The sequence below is a fragment of the Fukomys damarensis genome, unplaced genomic scaffold (genome assembly GCF_012274545.1).
Source record: "Fukomys damarensis isolate Sample0158 unplaced genomic scaffold, DMR_v1.0_HiC HiC_scaffold_30, whole genome shotgun sequence".
Lineage (NCBI taxonomy): Eukaryota > Metazoa > Chordata > Mammalia > Rodentia > Bathyergidae > Fukomys > Fukomys damarensis.
Window position 1 is genome coordinate 49,569,323 of NW_022900942.1, and position 7,048 is coordinate 49,576,370.

At 34.9% G+C, this 7,048-nt stretch overlaps 1 long non-coding RNA gene across 2 annotated transcripts in view; it reads left to right on the plus strand.

The window, feature by feature from the left end:
- Nucleotides 1-1,046, plus strand: part of LOC104871961 — a 29,886-nt gene extending 28,840 nt beyond the window's left edge. For both annotated transcript variants that reach the window (XR_783020.2, XR_783019.2), the window contains exon 4: nt 877-1,046. This is a non-coding gene — a long non-coding RNA (uncharacterized LOC104871961). The remainder of the gene's footprint in view (nt 1-876) is intronic.
- The last annotated feature ends 6,002 nt before the right edge of the window (nt 1,047-7,048 follow it).

The window sequence follows — 7,048 nt, forward strand, 5'->3', positions numbered from 1 at the left end:
AACCCTCGCGAGACCCCTCTGCTTCCAACCCAGCCCCCGGGCTCCCGTGGCGCTGCCCCCTCTGGGCCGTCGGATCCACCTCCGTACCCCGTCCCGCTAGGGCCGAACCCCGCGGACGAGATGGCCTTTGGAACTTGTGTGGAGTGTCAGCCCCGCAACTAGGCGCCTCTGTCCGGCGCGAGCGCGCACACACACACACACACACACACACACACCACGCACTCCGCACTGCTCCCCTCTACTGGACTCCTTTAACCCTGTTTCTGCTTGACTGGGCGAATTCCCAGAGCCCTGTGGAACAGAACCAGCCCCTTCGGATGCAAAGCTAGTACTGAGTGTGCAACTTGGTTTAACGTTGAGCCAGCCATCTAGGTGCTCTTTAACAATGCAACCCCAAAGAGCCTGGCCGTGGTTCAGCGCGAATCCATTGCTTCGTACTAATTATATTTCCGTAGCGTGTAGTCTTCATTCACAGCGTAAAACGTGATACATCTGTAAACACCTGGAAAGCTAACGTTTGCTTTAAAAAAAATTCAATATGTCCAGACTTGGGATGCATGAGGGGTACGATTGTTATTAGTGAACTACACACACACACACACACACACACACAAAGTGTTAAAAAGTTTATAGTAACCTTTCCAACTTCTTACACCGCTGAATTGTTTAGGTCCATAATGTACTGTAATTGTTGAGCACAGAAAGGAATGACACTTTGACCCACACATTAATGGTGTGTGTATCAGTATCAAAACAAAAAGATCACTTGTAGCACTCTTTATTTAAAGTAATAATAACGGTATGTAAATATGCTTTGTGGATTTTTTTTAATATGTATCATCTGATTCTAGACAATAAATATATTTTCCCTTCTAGGCAAAGGAAGAACCTCAAAAATACCGGACTCTGCCCAAGTTCCCTTGCTAAATCCATTTTAAGAAGTGGCCCCAAGACTTTTGACCCTAACTCCTGCTGTTTGCACTATCTCGTTGTATTATTCTTATAAAAAAGTACTCATGTCTAAGAAATGAACACTTAAATCTAGTGAAAAGACGCATGCCTGAGAATGAGACCGATTATGGTCATGTAATTCCTTTGAGAACAATGTCAAATGATTGAAGTAATAAAAATATTTGATTAAAAAAATTAAGCAGAGAATTTATAATCATAAAAAGGCGCATATGCTAATTCTTTAAAAAAGTGTGCTTTATTAATTCATTAGAATAAAATGCTACACAGCGGTATAAGGAAATATCCAAATATTATGCTAATTTTTCTTTCTTTGTAAAAACATGGATTTAGAGAACACGCTTAAGTATCCCTAGGGACAAATTTACCCATGCAATTTACATAACTCTATCCAGGTGTATTATCTTTTCACTTTACATTTCAAATATTTTAAATTCGAGTCTTGTTCACATCTGCTTTTATTCTCCAGAATGCTCTTTGTGACTAAAGTAATTGATATATTTTTAAAGTACTTTGATTCCAATGTTTTTTTCTTCTCTTTAGAAGTACCTATATTAAACAATCGGGCCATAACATATAATCTGTTATTTTTTCTCTGAGACAATGCTTAATAATTTTTGGAGCCAGTAAAAGGAAAACATATATAATCAGTCCTTTCACAAAACGGGCAATTCTGGTTATTAGGGAAGAGACACTGGATAGTCCCCTTGAAGCAGATGTAAATTGATGTCTATTGCTTACGCATCCATTCTGTTGGGAGCTGAGGATAAATAACCAGAATCATGAACTGACTCTTGGAATTTACTTCCACTTTGGGGTATATGAATATAAATAGTCTATAGGAAGTAGGTCTAGTTTCAAAAATTGGTGAGGATTCTATATCAAAATAACATATTTTAGAAATAGGTCAGAATAGAGATAGGCCACAATTCCAGAGAGGCCATTACTATATTCCTTCCTTCTACATTTACCTAACTACACTGAACCAATTACTTTTCCTTAAGACTCACTTGTTTTCTCAATATATGTTTGTGGCAAGGGGGAGAAGACATACATGTAACTTACAGATCTTTTAGAATCTGGTGAATTATATGACTAACTTTTTTTTTGACAAACTGTGATAAACCTCACAAGAAATATATAAGTAAAATTACATGAAAATTCATAAGATTAATAGTTCTCTGCTGGGGAAATTAAGACGCTTTTAATAGATACTGGTCCTTTGGAATAGAGTCTGAAGATTACATAGGGTTTGAACATTCACATCTGTAGCAAAGGTGAAAAGCTTTTCCAAACACGAATGTAGTAAAGGTCAGCTAGTACAATTAGAAACTAGGAAAATATTTAAACAGATAGACGACATCTATCAAGTTACTCTTAACATTCAGCAAAGTTCATATCAGATCATGTGTATTTCCACAGCCCTTCCTTTAAATGAGAGCAGTAATAAATCAAAGCAGAGGGTCCAGTTAGAACTTCCTATAAATTCTTCCTTTTTCTTGTCCCCATCCTAATCTTGCAGCAATTGTCAATGCTCCAGAGTTCAATTGACATGTTACAGCACTTTTACTGCATTTCCATGCTTTCTTCATTTCCTTTCCTGCTGTTAGTTCTGTTAGTTCCAACAATTCAAATTCCTTTTGTGCATTTCTATTCAATAATCCTAGTAGATTTTGGGGGGGATCCTGAAATGTTATTGTTTTTAAATATTGCAACATGCTTAACAATTGAGAAACACTTAATAGATACCGAACCCAAACAGCAATAAATGCCAATTTACATAAAATAGAAGTGATAGTGTACTGAGCAATTGTAAAAGTTTATTTGAGACTCTAATATTAAGAAAAGAGACTCTCAAATTTGATAACAGAAATAATTGTGTCATGTCTGGGTCCCTTGGGAAATACAAGGTTTCAGCATGAAGCTTAATCAAAAAGTTCACCAGAAATGGAAAAGTTTATGTGCTGCAGACAAGAATAAGAGGCTGGAATTGCTTTGGCATTCAAACCCCTTGTATACACAGCTACCATTCCCCTATGTGCCCATTATATCAGGAAATCTAGAATGAATGCAGATCCCTTCCATTTTTCCCACATACATCCCCACCTAGCAGAAGGTGTTGTGAGAAAGAAAAGATGAGAAGATGGCAGGGGTTTTCGTGGAAGATGAAAGAGGCTTTAGAGGTCTTCACTATGCAGCACGGTTTTTATTTTGAAAATATATTTATTATGCACAAGCTGAAAATCTCTGGAATTCTACAAATAATGTTTTCTTCTAAAAATCTTTTCTTAACAATCAGTAAAGACCTAACAAGTCTGGGAAATCCATGAAATTGGTCAAGTTGTCTCCTTTGCCCATTACTAAATAAGCTGAATTTCCAGCACCAACCTAATGATTTGTCATAATCTAGACAACAAACATTTACTGAATGAAAATAGAGATATAGTAAATTGATGTCTTTTATTGCGAATATAGTGAAAGTCCAGTGAATCAAGATATATTTTCATTTTTTCTTCTTAATAATGTTTTCATTTCCTATATTTTACTGAACAGTGCAGACATAATACAAAATGAAGTGAAATAAAAACAAGTATCAGTATTAATTATGCATAGTAAGATATATTAGTGATGCTTCTACAGATTAATGGATCTTTACTTGTCCATTTTATTCTAACTCTAATTATCCTGTATAATATACTTTGAAGTTTTTCAAAATAGCCATTTAAAGTTAGTTTATACTGTGATGATATATTGTCTGAGGCTAGTTTTATCTTAACTTGGGAAAATTCTTCCACTAGGAAATGAGTGGTTTAACTGTGGTCCTTCTATTCTTACTTAAAATCTCTAATAGTTTAATATTTTAAGATTCCATATACTCTGGGCATATATATACATTTTAGGATTTTTATTTTTCTTCAAAGGTTTTCTGCACCTGACTTTATTTACATTGCCAGTTCATATCATTTTGTGCTTAAAACTAATTATAGTTTGAAATGTTTAATGCTCTGATCAATGTTTAATATCATTACATAACTTTGCACTCATTAAAATAAAATTTTTGTGTTATATTCAGAATGTTAGCAGCTAAAATGTTTTTAAAACAGAGGAGGGATAGAATAAGTTAAGTGAAATATTTTCATCTTTTTCTCCTTGTTCATTTTCTGAAATTAGCTCCTTTGTTGTTGTTGTTTTATTTGTCTACTTCTTTATTGTAATAACAAATGGGACTGCTGAGTAGAACCCTTCATTCAAGAATTTACCTTTCTTCCCTTTAAACTGTTAATTAGGCAGAGAGAAGAGTGTGACTTATGGCCTAGTGTTTAACAGGACTCACACTTAATCCATCACACAAAGAGGAATACACATATGCCCTAACAGCACAACTCATTAGTTTGTATAAAACAGAAAAAAAACCCACTTAGGAAATGTAAATAAAGCTTTGCTTGATACTATCTTCTTATGAATATATAATGTGATCAGAATTTCAACATTGCAGTCTAACAGCTTTTGCTTATTTTCAAAACTACGAATTAGATTTCTCTAGGTAAACGCTAATTCAATCCTACATTTAGTGGATAAGAAGGAAAATTACATGCTGCTAAATTCATCTTTGTGTGAAAAGAATGTCCTTAGTTCATGAAGAAGACTAGAATTCTGATTACCCGTACTGTCTCAGCCACTAACATTCAATTGAATCTTGGCTATGTTACTGACATTTTGCTTCCCTGTTTCCATGCTTACCAAAAGGATAATCTAGGTGATTGATACCCTAAAAGTGAAGTGCAAAGGAATTACTAAAACGTAATTTATTCCAGTGACTTCAAGTAGCTACCATTTGAAGTTGTACAGTAACTTCCTGTCCGTTCCACAAATAGCACTAAAAGCACAAAGGAAAATAGAAGGTTATTCTGCAACATTTGCAAAGATGGATTGAAGTGATGGTGAGATAGGGCTCCTTTTGTAACTGAAGAATTCTTACTGCTTTCCTGTTGAGTTTTATTGCAGGGGACATGGCTGATCATCTTAGCCAACACACTTCCAGTAACTATGGGGTGACATGATTGATTAGTCAAATAGTGGGAGTAACTGGAAGATCTCTTAGGAGCCCATTGTGGTCGAGGAAATGCCATCCAATTGTTCACTGGCTTATGTGATGCTCTCATCACATAAAAAGGTGGACACGGGACACAAGAATTGCTACCCCCAGTGAGATCCACCTAGCAGTGAGGAAAGGCAAGAGAACTGTGTTTCAGAAAAGAAAAGCATTAAAGACCCTGCAATGTTCCAAAATTGTCCAGAATTTTCATAGCCCCAATGATGCTGGGGGTGGGTGGGAGCTAAGTATATTTATCTTTTGTGTGAGAATAAAGAGACCAAGAAAAAGAGCTTCTTACTCACCTACTCCCCCTGACTTTCTACCACTCTGTCACATGTAGGCAAGATATCCCCCAGGGAAAAAGATCAAAGATAGTTATGACATTTAGATGTCAAAATAATGAATCGTGCCTTTTAACAATACCTGGATTGAGTTGCTGGTAAGAATTTTGATCAATGCGCATTTTTAGTAGAAAATTCTTTTCTCTGGAGATGCTCTCCTTTTTTAGACCAAGAGATGATTAACACTGTAGAAGATCCAAAATGTCCAAATTCTAACTTTTCCACGTAGCCCATAATCATTTCGTTAATTTCCATTTCATAAGATCAACTCCCCACTCCCCCTTCCCCTTTTGCTCTTCATGGTTTTGTTGCTGAATTCTCTGTGCAGGCAGGCAGAGGCTGTTGCACATTGGTAATATGCCTGAAATTTTCTTTTCCTTTACTTAAGGTGTATTAACATTAATTATTTAGGTCTCAAGTGTTCAGTTTGATAACTGTAAGCACACAATTTTCAAAAAAAAATACAGAACATTTCTTTCACCGTCAGCCTAATTCCTTACACCATTTCTATCCATTCCTCACTTCCTATGAATGCAAACACCTTCCTTACCATAGATGAGATTGACTTTTTTTTTATAGAGTTTATGGGTACATTTTAAGTATAGAATACAGTTCCATTCATTACTGGGATCTTGTACCTTTACATAACAGGTCTTGGTTCTCATTTTTTCCACTTGTCTCTGCCCTCCCTTCGAGATTGACTTTTTAAAGGACTGCTACTATTTTCCCTGTTAGGAGCTTATCTATTCATTCTGTAATGATGTCTGGAGTATTTAATGGAGATGAATGTATATAAATGTACATGTTCATGTGATCTAGTAACTATAATTAATTTTGAATACAAGATGGGGATGTCCAAATTTTTTATGTAGGTTTACTGTTGCTATTTGCTCATTGAATTGACTTGGCAAGGGAGCCAAATGTCAGTTGACCACATACATGTGGGCCTATTTCTGGCCTTCCTATTTTATTTTATTTTATTTTATTTTATTTACTTGTTCAGTTGTTCTTATAGTATTAACAGATTGTGTCAAGTATTGTACCTTTACAGCAAACTTGAAAGCATGTATGTAAATTCTTCTTTTTGAAGATTATTTTGGCTTTTCTAGTTCCTCCCATCTTAATATAAATTAAAGGATCAGACATTTTTATATATTGGATATTTTTATATTTTATATATTTTCATTTTTATTATCAGACAATTTATTTTATTTTATTTTCTCCAGTACCGGGTACTGAACTCAGGACCTCATGTTTGCGAGGCAGACACAGTGCCACAGAGCTAAATCCTGGCTCTTATCAAACATTTTATATTGATGTTGAATTAACTAAGTTAGAAAGAATGGATGAACTAATGATACTGAAATTGATATATTCAAAAAGGTAGTCATTTAAGGGGATTTCCTTAATTTTTCTTGGACACATCATATATTTTAAAGTGGAACTCGGGCATATTTGTTATATTTATTCCCAAGTCTTCATATTTTCCTTGCTATTTGAAATATTATTTTAATTTGATGTTTAGATTATTTGTTAAAAATGCACATAAATTATATTGATTTTTAAATATTGATTGTGTAGAATGTTACTCTGCCAAACTCACTTATTAGTGCTAAAGAATTTCTATATGTATAATTATATT